We start from the raw sequence: 12,051 nt of genomic DNA, 5'->3' as shown, positions 1-12,051 counted from the left end.
TGCACACGCTCCATATTTTCCCTCGGATGACCGTGGCCCCGCCCCCAGCGTGCCTGGCATGGTTGCATCACTTCCGGGTGACATGCATGTCACATACTTTGGGGGTGGGGTTCGCCCCGGGGCCCGATTGTGCGATCCTCCACGCATTCAGATGAACACACGTGTATGCAACAGTAGTGTTTATTAAAGCAATGAAGAAGCTGGAACAGCAGGAGTGTTTAGAATGACCCAATAATGCAGGGCACAAGGTATTAAACAGATTCATACAAAGACATAACCAATCATTATGGTTCCCGCTTTCACGGGTCTGTTAAACCTCGCGCCGAAAAGCCTGGGAGCCCAACGGCCTGAAACAGATAAACAATTATTTCATTCCCATGCGGTAGCTCATTATAGATAAAAGCAAAAGACACCACATTGCACCTGTTAACCTTGGAAGATAACACGTTACCAAGCATACTACTAGCGTTTACAGAAAGGAATGTCAGCAGCAGGCATGAGCAGGGGAGAGACAGGCTGGCACTGGAGAGAACGCACAAATGTTACACAGGACTCTTTGGCAGCTAGCTGACACCGATCCGCCAGCGGCGGGGAACAGGCCTCTGGGGCAGGGGTTTCCCCGCCCGCCGGGGGGACTTGGCAAGCCTAGGACTGACCCTCCTTGGCTTCTAAGATCTGACAGGCTGGGGCTATTTTGAGAGAGAGTTTCTGTGGCTGGCTGGCTGGCTGCACTGCACGGAGAAAGCATGCTGCCCCTACCAAGTCCTTGGTCAGGCAGACCGGCTGTTTCTATTTGCACTGGAAATCCTGGAGCTGATAATAGTTCCTTCTGGTCAGAAGTCAGGGAAGGGAAGGCAGCCTGGCATAGCCCGATTATCATCAGATCTCGGAAGCTAAGGGGAGTCAGTACTTGGAAGAGGGACCTCCAAGGAAGACTCTGCAGAGGAAGGCAATGGCCAACCCTTTCTGCTTCTCACTTGCCTCGAAAGCCCCTCGCTGGGGTCGCCAGAAGCCAGTTGTGACTTGACGGCACTTTATACGCACGCAGTCAGAAAGCAGGACCTAGTCTAGCATGCTTATAATTAAGCAGTCATCCCTCCAAGTGCAGTCATTACCAGCTCTTAATGACTACTTTGTTGGTTAACGGCTCAACGTGAAGTTGAGGATTGTTAACACTCCATCAAACTCCTTGTTAAGTGTGCAGTGTTTTATTAAATCACACTCGGATTGCAGCTGGAAAGCTGTGGGGGGAACCAGGCACTCCCAAGAGGCTAATGATTAATACATTTTCCGCCCACCCATCTGAAGACATGGTACATTCCATGACGTGGTTATAATAGCTGTTAACTACAGCTGGCTGGTGCCCACCCAAATTTGCTTGCTTTCGATGCAATGAAATCACATGCCAACACACAGTACACTGACACACAAAGAGCTAAGTGGGTCCCACTGTGAGGGCGGTTTACATCATATTCTTGTGACTGGCCCAAATGATGGTGTGATACGTGACAAGCAGGATATGCCAAAATCTAAAGATGCTGAGATGTATCCGTCTTATACCCAAGTACAGAATTACCATTGCTCCTTGGAGTGCTGTGAACTTCAAGTTGAACACATTCCATAAGCAGCCAACCATATCATGTTTGACAGCCTCTGCTCAGCTGATTTGTCCACCACCCACCATGATGATGATGATGATGATAGTATGGCACTGTATGTAGTATAGCCAGGAGATCCTAAGATTGTCTGGTAGCCAGATGTTCTAGTGCTTTTAGTGTTATGCACCACTAGGTGGCAAGCTAGACTTGTGTTTTTTTTTAAAGGCAAGAGATGTTTCAGAGGTGTTTTGCCATTACCTGCCTCTGTATCATGGCCCTGGTATTCCTTGGAGGTCTCCCATCCAAGTACCAACCAAGGCCGACCCTGCTTAGCTCCTGAGATCCGATGAGATCCAGGCCAACCTGGGCCACCCAGGTCAGGGCACCCAGCACAAATGGCAGTTGAACAGCTTGGCAGGTGGGTGGAGCACCCTCTCCTTGCTTTCCAGGGACTTTAGCATTTGCAAGGTGTTGTTGTTGTTCAGTCGCACAGTCCAGTCCGACTCTTCGCGACCCCATGGACCAGCTCCCGCCAGGCCCTCCTGTCTTCTGTCATCCTCTGAAGTTTGCTCAATTTCATGTTCGTTGCATCTATGACACTGTCTAACCATCTCATCCTTTGCCCTGCCCTTCTTCTTTGACCTTCAATCTTTCTCAGCATCAGGGTCTTCTTCTCCAGTGAGTGCTCCTTTCTCATTGGGTGGCCAAAGTATTTGAGCTTCAGTTTCATTATCTGGCCTTCCAGGGAACAGGCAGGGTTGATTTCTTTTAGCTATTTTTTTTAATCCCCTGAAAGCAGGGTAGCTTTATTAGTTTTTTTACACCTACAGACTAAAAGAAAAAAAAGGGGGAGGGGAAAAGTACCCCGGGATAAAAGGACAGTAAATTAAACCCACACTATGACTAAAAACCCAAGAGGGAAGATCCTTAACAGTTAGTATTCAGTAAGTATTAAAACTTATAACTTTTCATTTAAATCAATGAATTAAAGAATTAGTCAGTCCATGTTAGTATTCAGTTCAGCTTCTCAAGTGTGCATCGAGTCTCTTTCATCATCTTCATCATTTGCGAATCTTTATTTTATAAAGAGTTACTTTGGTCCTCTATGTCGCAAGTCATATGTCTCTCTGACCGAAACACCTCCCGCTGCACCTTGGTCTTCGTCCGTATCTTCTGCAAAGCCTGCTCCGCCGTCTCCTTCCTGTTGTTCCTCTCCCTTCGATCCAAAATGCCGTTTCAACCATTCTTCCGCTTTTAGGACCAAGTCGATTTTCTCCCTTTTATCTCTGTATTTAAACACGACACCTTCAGGAAAGTTCCAAGAATACGGAATCTGATTGATCTGCAGGATTGAAATCAAATCTTTATAAGCTTTCATTTTCTGGCGAACCTCAAACGGAGTGTCCTTTAGGACCCTGATGACTGTTGCTCCCAGCTTCAGGGGACTTGCCGCTGTTGCTTTAAGGATATCATCCCTAGTCTGTCTTCGAAGAAACTGGATGACAATTTCACCCGGCAGGTTATTCCGCTTTATATATTTTGAGTATGACCGATAAATCACCTCGATTTCCGATTATGCTTCTGCCGTTGACATCCCCACTGCTGACGCGATGATCTCTGCCATCATCTTTGTCAAGTTTTCTCCTTGCGATTCAGCAATCCCATGAAACCTGAGTGTCTTGTTTGCTTTTTCCATTTGTAAGTTCAGCAATCTTCTTTCCTGAAAGTCTTGCCTCTGCTCCAACAGACCCATCTTTTTTTTAACTTTCTTGGTATCGTGTACAGTCTCTTTAAGTTTTTCTTCTGCCTGTATCGATTTCTTGGTTAGCTCGGCAATCTGCTGTTGCTGCTTTGCCAGGCTCTGGTTTGAAGTGGTCATCTGTTGGTTAATACCATCGAGTCTCTCGTTGATCGGCTTGAGCAGTTCCGATAACATGGAGAACACGTCACCCATCTCTTCTGGTCTCAGACTTTGACCACCCCGCCCTGCTATTCTGCCCGGTTTTCCTCGCACGCCGGCCATTTTCAACTTTGTTTACACTAGAAGAACCTCTTTCACCCTTCTTCAAAAATGCCCACTTTTCTTCGCAAACGCAGCTAAGTCTCTTACACACTTTAACATTTCTCTTCTCTCCTCCCCCCTCCGTTTATATAACACAGTTCACTTGTTTACATCTGGGATTTCTTCCCGACGCCACTTTCCATTGGGGGAGGGGGGGAGAACTCACTTTTAAAACTTTTCCGCTTGGCTCTTTCTCCAATTCATTGCCGGTCTATACATAGACCCCTTGTAGCTTCGCTAATTCACTGATCTTCTCTGCTTTTCCCGGTCGGCATCAGCTATGCTCAGTTTAAAACTGAGCCTCGCAGTGGACGGACTCATTGGGGCAAAAAGGAGCACCTCAATTCTCCGGCATTACGCCATTGAAGAGGTCGCCCCCCCAGCACCCCCGGCTTGGAGCCTATGACTAAGGCTCACCTGGGGGTGCCACTTGAGGTGGCACCCCTCCAGTTCCACTAGAGCATGGATTGCCTCCCCAGAGGTAGGGGAGAGCGTCCACCATTGCCGAGCCACAGACCGGAAGTCAGGGTTGATTTCTTTTAGAATTGACTGGTTTGATCTTCTTGCAGTCCAAGGGACTCTCAAGAGTCTTCTCCAGCCCCATAGTTCAAAAAAATCTATTTTCTCCGTGAATTTAATAACTTGCACACTCAGTTTTTAGTGGATGACACCAAACGTGATCATCACAAGAGCCACATGGAATAAATGTCAGATGTTTGAGAGCCGCACAACTTGAATAAATATTACAAGCATGTTTTTATTTTTGTTGTTATTGTTCAGTCGCACAGTCGAGTCTGACTCTTCGCGAGTCCATGGACCAGATCCCGCCAGGCCTTCCTTGTCTTCCGCCGTCCTCTGAAGTTTGCTCAATTTCATTTTCGTTGCATCTATGACACTAACAATCTCATCCTTTGCTGTCCCCGTCTTCTTTGACCTTCAATCTTTCCCAGGATCAGGGTCTTCTCCAGTGAGTGCTCCTTTCTCATTGGGTGGCCAAAGTATTTGAGCTTCAGTTTCATTATCTGGCCTTCCGGGGAACAGTCAGGGTTGATTTCTTTGAGGATTGACTGATTGGATCTTCCTACAGTCCAAGGGACTCTCAAGAGTCTTCTCCAGCACCCTAGTTCAAAAGAATCTATTCTTTGGCGCTCGGCCTTCCTCATAGTCCAACTCTCGCAGCCATACATGACTACTGGGAATACCATTGCTTTGACCATGCGGACTTTGCAAGGTAAGGTGATTCTACTGAAGGCTGTGGCCGGCCAGGTCAGGAGACTAAATTACGTGAGGGGGGAATGATGCCTCCCATAAGGCTGTGAGAAATTGTGCATGTGCAAAACAGCATCAGTTACACCAACATATAACAAAACCAAATTGCTTGTCTTTAAACAAATATGTACAAAGGTTATTTGTAGCAGCTGATTTGCTCATTGTTTACATAGACAGCTAGCATGGTGTAGTAGTTGGAGTGTGGTGCTACAATCTGGGAGTCCTGGGTTCATATCCCCTCTCTGCCGCCGAAGCTTGCCACGTGACCTTAGGCCACTCACACGTTTTCAGTCTAGCCTACCTCGCAAGGTTCTTGTGAGGATAAACTGTAGGAGAACAGAATTGTGTCAGCCGCTTTGAATCCCATTGGAGAGAAAAGTAGAATATAAATGAAATGAATCATACAATAGTTTATTGTCACTGATTTGTCTTTGTATCTGATGTTACATTTTCAATAAAAACCTAAATAAATAAATAAATGAAATGAATAAAAATATGACTGATGGCTGAGCAGTTTACATTGATGATGGGTCTTGTGTGGAAGGGGGAAAATTGATTCCAAGTGAATGAGAGAATGAGCATGGGTGAAATACTGCTGATTGCCCAGCACTACAGAGACATAGATAGGTACATCTGAACCTCTTCCACGGGAGGGAGGCTGGAACAAGTCTTCAAACCTGCTGGGGTGGCGTGGTGGGAGAAAAGCCATTGTGATTTTGAATTTATACAACAGGGAATAGTGCATTCAGGGTCTTTCGTAGTAAAGGCATCACCTTTATTAAGTGATACCGAGTATGCATAAGAACAGAAGAGCGTTCCAAGGTCCACTTAGTCCAGCATTTTTTGCCAGAATACCAGTAACCAGTGAGCGTTAGATGGTCCAGCCAATTGTCCACACTGAAACCACAATCTGCCTTCACCCATCTCCGCCTTACATTGTATCAGCTGTCTCCTTTGCTTCAAGCACAGGACATATTAAAATATTTGATCCATTTAAAAAAAATGATGGTTGGCGACGGAAAGAGAAGACAACCGACTGTTGATTTTTTGCCGAAATAGCTGCAACGCTATTCCCGAGTCAAACAAATCCCGCCCAATCATCCCAACAACTTATTATCAAAAAGGAATCTCTTTCTTTGTCAAATCTGTCAGAGCAATCTGGAATATATTATCATATTAATGTCACGACTGGTCTCCTCTGGACCCCTGAGTTTTGTTTGTTGAAGAGCTTCCTGGGGCGTTTTGAGAGACAAAGAGGGCTCTTTGGAACACGACACATTCAGCACCAGAGTGCAGATGGGCCCTCCCCCTTTGTTCTCCTCTGCCTGGGAGGCTGTTATGGGAAGGAGCCAACCTGCAGTCTGTCACAGTGAACATTGTTCACTCATTGTGTACTTTTAATTGTTACTATGTACAAGGAATCCAAAAGGTCGCTCTGGATATATCGTACAAGCGCATGAAGGCCTCTGCCAGACCAAACAGCTGTCCTGTGGTGTTCCCACATTCAGCTCCCGTCACCTTTTGCGCAGTGAGAAAGATCCTCCTGACATGAAGCAATTCAAGCAAAAGATTTATTTACTAAACAGTCAATGAGGACATCGTGCAGATGCCCGAGCGTTAACCGCTTTACTCTTTCTCTGACAGCCATTATTTCTGCACCAGCCGTACCAGAGACTTTGCAGGTTTGATTTAAAAGTACTGCAGCACAACCGTACAAGACCAGCCTCCAAATAAATACATAAAAATGACCTAAGAGATAGTTTTTTGTGGGTATTTGTGTGTGAGCTCGAGCTTGCATGCCTGGAAGTCATAGCGACTTCTGGCAACCCCTATTGGGGGCTTGAATTTTTTCAGAGGGGGTGTCTTTTATAGCTTGCCTCTGCGTCCCGAGTCCTGGTATTCCTTGGAGGTCTCCCCTCCAATTACTTACCAGGGTCGGCCCTGCTTAGCTTCCAAGATCTGATGTGATCAGGCTGGCCTGAGCTATCCACAGGGTGAGCTAAGAGATACTTTGAAGAGGTTTACAGACACAACAGGACTCATTTGCTTAGAGAGCCGGTTTGGTGTAGTGGTTAAGTGTGCGGACTCTAATCTGGGAGAACCAGGTTTGATTCCGCACTCCTCCACTTGCAGCTGCTGGATGACCTCGGGCAAGCCATAGTTCTGTCAGAGCTGTTCTTGAAAGGGCAGTTCTGGAAAGAGCTCTCTCAGCCACACCTACCTCACAGGGGAGGGGAAGGGAAAGGAGTTTGTAAGCTGCTCTGAGACTCCGATGGGTGGGGTATAAATCCAATCTCTTCTTCTCTCCTCATTCTTCTTCTTAGCTGAACTGCAAGAGCAACCTCGTTGTTTCGCCAAAAGTATGTTAAGGAGACATCTTAAAAATATGTGTCATCTGCTCCTTCTTCATCTTTAAACATGTGAATTCTGTGCACCAGAATGAGTAGTGTAGTCCAGTGATTGTCAAAATGTGTTTCTGAGCAATTGCCGGCATGATACAGTTAGCCATGAAGCTCAGTCACCTTGGGCCTATCACTTTCTCTCAAACTACCTCACAGGATTGTTGTGAGTATGAAACAGAGGAGGGGGAAAATGTGTATACCATTCATAGCTCCTTAAAGGTGGGGGGAAATGCCATCGATAGATTTTGGGAGTCCCACAATTTCCCGGAAATGTATCAGGGCTTTTCTATGAGAAGACCAGCAATAGACAACATGCTTTCCTGAAAGAAAACTTGCCAAGTATATTGACTTCAAGGTTTCTGACAGCCCTAGTGGGCACCCAGAAAAAGATTACCTCAGCCGCCAAACTCATATCTCCTATATGCAACCCAGGCATCATGTGTAAGTAAAGCACATAACTAGGCCAACTCTGTAGACTCCCAAACTTTGTCCCTCTAGCTTTCCATTGGCAGCCCTGATCAACCCTCCCCTTCAGAACTGACCACGCTGGTGTGAGCAGCCAGCCTGTCGTCCCCAGCTCATCGTGCACCCAGCGATTCGAAAGCCTCGGCTAGTAGGTAAAATGGGAACCACTCCTTAGAGAGGGTGGGCACACCAATCTCCCCTGTGGGAAGGTGTTAGCTGTCGGTTGGGACGTCCTGCTCCAGGACCGGAAGGCGGTAGAATCTCTACAAACATTGTTAGTCCCTTGTCTATATTGAGTAACTGTACATCGCTTTGAGCCCACTGGGGAAAGCGATTAATAAATGGAAAGCATTATTATTATTATTATTATTATTATTATTATTATTATTATTATTATTATTAGTAGTAGTAGTAGTAGTAGTAGTAGTAGTAGTAGTAGTAGTAGTAGTAGTAGTAGTAGTAGTAGTAGTAGTAGTAGTAGTAGTAGTAGTAGTAGTAGTAGTAGTAGTATAAGAAAGTAAGAGGGCGATCCAGCAGGCCTGGCACTGCCCTTACATGTTCTAAGATATGCCCCAGAATCCTTTGTTGGGGTTCCATAGTTGAGTTCCTCCAGATGGAAATGAATATAATTTATATCACCCTAAACTCCTTGCAACAAATGTGGGATTAAAATGTTCTAGACAAAATGAATTAAATCTTTGAGAAATTGCCCACCCACCCCTCGAATGACACAAGTTATGGGTTAAACTGGAAACATTATTTACACACAAGCTGATCTGCACAACTTAGTTAATGTGTTTGTCGGGACCTGATACCCATGGGTTCCGACTCAGGGTCGATCCCCAGCCTAGTAGACAAAACAGGGAGACACCCCCTCCCCCAGGCCTCAGGTCCATGGCTCCCCTTTACTCACCAAGCTGGGAGGCTGGCCTGGGGCAATGTGGGAGGCTGCCAATGGGCAGAGGGCCACCAGCAAGATGGGCCACAGGGCACCAGGGTGATGGCTGTCAGATCTCTGTGGGCTGAACATAGTTGCTCAGACGAGTGAAGGGGCCTCAGGGTGGGACTGGCCATGGCAGACAGGAGGCCAGAAAAAGCAGCAAGTGAGGCCAAAGTGTCAAAGAAGAGCAAGGAGACGTTGAAACTGCCGGGAGTAGAACACCTTTCTTTCTGTTGGCCCCACCTCTCTGGGTCTGAAGCCAAGGGGGAGGGCACAGAGGGGGAGGGAAGGGCAGGGAGCAAGGAGCTGGTGGTCCAATGGCATGTTCAGGATGGTGATAGACAGCGAGGGCGGTGAATGGGGTAGCAGGGAGGGGAATAAAGGAAGCACCTCTTTAGCTTGGAGAAATGACGACTGAGGGGTGACATGATTGAGGTTTATAAGATTATGCATGGGAAAGAGCAGGTAGAGAAAGAGGTACTTTTCTCCCTTTCTCACAATATAAGAACTCGTGGGCACTCCATGAAATTGCTGAGAGGTCGGGTTAGAACGGATAAGAGGAAGTCCTTCTTCACCCAAGGAGTGATTCACACATGGAATTCACTGCCACAGGAAGCGGTGGCGGCTACAAGCATGGACGGCTTCAAGAGGGAATTAGATAAGCATATGGAGCAGAGGTCCATCAGTGGCTATTAGCTACAGTCTGGGGCAAGGGATGCTCTGTCATCTTGGTGCTTGGGGGAGGCAACAATGGGAGGGCTTCTAGTGTCCTGGCCCCACTGATGGACCTCCTGGTGGCACCTGGTATTTTTGGCCACTGTGTGACACAGAGTGTTGGACTGGATGGGCCACTGGCCTGATCCAACATTGGCTTCTCTTGTGTTCTTATAGGAACTCTCAGTCTGGGGCAAGTGATGCTCTGTATTCTTGGTGCGTTGGGGGGGGGGGGAACAGTGGGAGGGCTTCTGCAGTTCTGGCCCCACTGCTGGACCTCCTGAAGGCACCTGGTATTTTTGACCACTGTGTGACACAGAGTATGGGAGTGGATGGGCCATTGGCCTGATACAACATTGGCTTCGCTTATCTTCTTACCCACGAGTTCTTGTATTGTGAGAAAGGGATAAAAGTACATCTTTCTCTACCTGTCACCCCCCAAAAAAACCTTTCCAATCAATCGGAAAATGATTCTTTTTACCATATGTGGTGGATCTGTAAGATTGTCAAAAAACATTGGATATGGATACTATAAATACTATAAATAAAATACTAGATACAAATATACCGTTTATACCAGAATAGTTTTTATTAAACATTGTACCACAGAATTATAAGAAACCATATATATATATATATATATATGATTATACAGATTATAACGACTGCTAGAATATTATATGCAAAGTATTGGAAAAAATAAGAAACACCAACAAAAGAAGAAATAATTTACAAACTTTTAGAAGCAGCAGAAATGGATAAATTAACTGTGCAATTACAAGACAAAAAAGAAGAAACCTTTGAAGGAAATGGGTAGAGATTTTATAAACGGATGGAAAATTATCTTGGGAAAGTATCAAACTAAATACAAACTATGAAAAGAACTACTACAATCTTAAATTTACAATTTGAGATTGGTGTACAAGAACTTGATTCTACTTCAATACACGCGCGGGGAGGGCGGGATATAAATGCAATTAAATAAATAAATAAATAATATGTTAAATCAAAACTGGAACAAGAGTATACGCTCCATCGATGTTATTTTGTTTTTCTGTTATGTGTTACTTTTTCTTTGTAGTTGTCTGTCTTCACTTTTGCTGAAACTAAAGTCCTTTTTAAAAAACAAGGGAAATGAGTCCTTCAGGAATACGCCGGGTTTTTTGGTAGAACCATAGCTTTCAAACTTCCTACCTTTGAGGAACGTTTGACCAGATGGAGTCGTCTGTGAGAAACAAGCGGAGGATTCTGGGATACATCCTCACGGTGCTTCGGTGTACATGACGCAATAGCCAATTCTGTACAGCTGCATTGTTGCCCTCATGCCGCACGTCACTGGCTGTCATTGGGGGTGGGTGGAATATCATAACGACATCCAGGCATGAGGCAACCTGCGCTACCTGCTCAAGTCAACACGGGGTTGCCATTTTTAGCAGAAGCCCCTATGGCAGATAGGTGTATCAAGCACTCGGGCAGACAGCTGCCCAGAGGGGTCAGGGCCGAGCATAAGTTTGCCAACTCTGGGCTGGGAATTCCTGGAGACTTGGGGGTGGAGCCTGGGGAGACTGGGTTTGGGATATAATGCCATGGAGTCCACCCTCCAAAGCAGCCATTTCCCCCAGGGTACTAGGGTTGCAAGGTCCCCCCTGGCCACTGACAGGAGATGGGGGGGGGATACAAATGATTCCCTCTCTCGGATATCCTTGTGCCTGTACCTGTAATATTCACTTGGACCACACATCCTTCACAAGGCAAGTCCTTTTACATCTTCTGTGTCATGCACTTAGGCAGGGCTCTTTTTGTAGAAAAAGTCCAACAGGAACTCATTAGCATAATAGGCCACACCCAGCAGCAGAAACTCATTAGCCTATTAGGCCACACCCCCTGACAGCACAGCTCATTAGCATATTAGGCTGCACCCCCATGTTACCAGAAGTGTGGTCATCCAGCCACACCCACCTTTTGCTTCTTATCCTGTTGACCTTGTTTGTTGTCAAAACCCAGGGCCCTTTTTTGTAGCAGGAACTCTTTTGCATGTTAGGCCACACACCCCTAATGTAGCCAATCCTAATGTGTTTCTGCTGTTGGGTGTGGCCTATTATGCTAATGAGTTCCTGCTGGGTGTGGCCAACTGTCAGCAAGCTGTCAAAGAGCTCTGTGTATCTATTAAGTTGCTTTAAGTTCCTTTCTGTTTTCTCTGGGCCAGACTGTTGTATGCATTCCTTTCTATGAACGCTATTACTGCTTTGAAACTTAGTTATCTTCCAAGGACAGCAGGTGTGGAGACGAAACCAGTTAGCTGGATTGATGTCCAGCATGCTATAGTATGGAAACCAATTATATGTTTATCTTTTAGGAGCAGTTGATTCTCAGAGAGTTTAGGCGCGCAATTTATCCTAATCATGCAAGCGGGAATCTCACCCATTGGCTCTGAAGGTTTATGAATTGGTTTATTATCTTGTGCTTAAGCCGTTGTAACCATTCTAAACAGTTCCTGTGTTCCAGCTTCTTCAATGCTTTAATAAATACTACCTTGATACAAGAGTGTGTTTATCTGGATGCTTGAGGGATCGGACATTTCTGTTTAGAATCCACCTTTCT

Source organism: Gekko japonicus, unplaced genomic scaffold, assembly GCF_001447785.1.
Source record: "Gekko japonicus isolate JY-2015 unplaced genomic scaffold, Gekko_japonicus_V1.1 scaffold60, whole genome shotgun sequence".
Taxonomy (NCBI): Eukaryota; Metazoa; Chordata; class Lepidosauria; order Squamata; family Gekkonidae; genus Gekko; species Gekko japonicus.
The sequence above is the reverse complement of the archived record's forward strand: the minus strand, read 5'-3'. Positions refer to the sequence as shown.